This window comes from Cyprinodon variegatus, unplaced genomic scaffold, assembly GCF_000732505.1.
Source record: "Cyprinodon variegatus isolate N-32 unplaced genomic scaffold, C_variegatus-1.0 Scaffold267, whole genome shotgun sequence".
In the NCBI taxonomy this organism is placed as follows: Eukaryota; Metazoa; Chordata; class Actinopteri; order Cyprinodontiformes; family Cyprinodontidae; genus Cyprinodon; species Cyprinodon variegatus.
This window is the reverse complement of record NW_015150720.1, coordinates 284,732-286,625: the sequence shown is the minus strand read 5'-3', so window position 1 is coordinate 286,625 and position 1,894 is coordinate 284,732.

The following is a 1,894-nucleotide window of genomic DNA, read 5'->3' as shown; positions in this document are numbered from 1 at the left end:
TTTTTAATAAAACTTACATTAAACAGCCTGTCAAGCAACCCAGAAGGATTGTCAGCAACTGACTGATCTGTGGTTGCAATTTTTCCTGAAACAAATCCTAACAACTTTGTCAGGATTGTTCATTACAAACTCATTGTATCCATAGGTGTTGATTGAACAAAAAGAACAAAACCTTATTTAAGTTGTTACAAGTGAGAGGTGCAATTAATTTGTTTCTGGTGCACTGAAATAACTTAATTGATATAGGAAAATTTCGGTTTTCTTTGAAGGGATAGGATTAAATATTCCTGGTCACTCATAGTCATAATTATTCATAAATTCCAACTACAACCAGTGTAACAGACTGTATTGATTACTACAGGCCCCCTCTTTGGCTACACAAAGGTAACTGCGCTGTGTTCCTAACTTCCTAAATATATATCGCTAAATTTTTTCAAGCAAGCAGACACCTCTACTGACTCTTTTTTCATCAAATCTAGTGAATTTTTTTCTGTTAGTTATAAAGACTTTATGAAAGTTTGCACTATACTGTACTACTTTACTGCAACCATGGGTTGTTAATGTCTTTATAACTGGCTGCCCAATGGCACAAGATCCGGTCATACTCTGTGGCTGTGTCTAAGTCCACATTTGTTTCAATCTGAAACCATAACTTAATTTGTTTTAATCTTTTTGTTACTTTTAGGTTGGATTCTATAAAAAAACAAAAAGTACTTACTGTGACCTTGAGAGTAAAAACTCTGCCAGGTTCCTAAAAATAATAGGTTAATGAATGTCATCATAAAAAACTAGTTAATTGAATTTATTTAGTCAAAAAAAAAAAAAAATTAATTTTTGCTAATTGTTTCTGCCTTCCTCCACATTATTATTCTTTTTCCTCTGTTATTCATAACAATTACATGGGCTCAAGTAATTATCAGTATTTTATGATCATGTGATTCTTAGCTCTTTAACTTTAAAGACAGCCAATATTTACTTTCTTTTACAAGGATTTAGCAGCATTAACTTAATCCTTCAAATCTGATTAAACAGATTTTTTTCCCTAAATTACTAGCCATTCCAATTCCAAATACTGACAGAGTATAGAAATTTAGTGAAGCTGAACTATTTTCCATTGATGAAATTGACCAGAAACATTTTTTTTAATCAAAGATTCATGTCAAAAGTAATAGAAGCATGATAGCATTGCCTTAAGCTGTTTCACAGGAAAACAGTGTCAGCAAGAGACATAGGTGAGCTTACTGAAGACTGTATATATATGCATGTAAAATGTTCCTTTTAGAAACAAAATAGCTCTCCACACTTTAAATTAAAACTCTATATTAGCTTGTTTAATGTTACTAACATTTTTGTAATCTTTGCATTAAAATCATGCAGCAGGACATACAGTACCAGGTGGTTCTGAGTTATGTAACAGTTTTGTTTTTTTACTCAAATATCCTACATTTGGTTGTGAAAAACAGCATAAATTTCTCTGAAACTTCTGTTAAAATCATGAACCCCATAATACAATGCTCAGAACTGCATTATTATTATGAAGTTGGGCTCTGAGTTTGGAATTGCAGAAACTAACAACAATTAGCTTTGGATCATTATTTGACTTCAGAATTACAGAAACTGACAACAATTAGCTTTGGATCATCATCAGCAACAGCAAGTATTTACAATATAAGATCCACATCAGCCTCCAGTTAGTTTTTAACATTTCAAAATTCCCAACATCATCCCCACTGGAAGTGCTGGGAGCAATAATGGCAGATTTTTAAAAACAATCGGTCAGTGTTTGGCTCAACCAATCTCCTCTGGGTGGGATGCCGTAGCTCACGTTTGTGTTTTACTAAATAAAATTAAAAAGTAAAGTCCTTCTCGAACTGTTCCAAGCACAGAAGAGAAG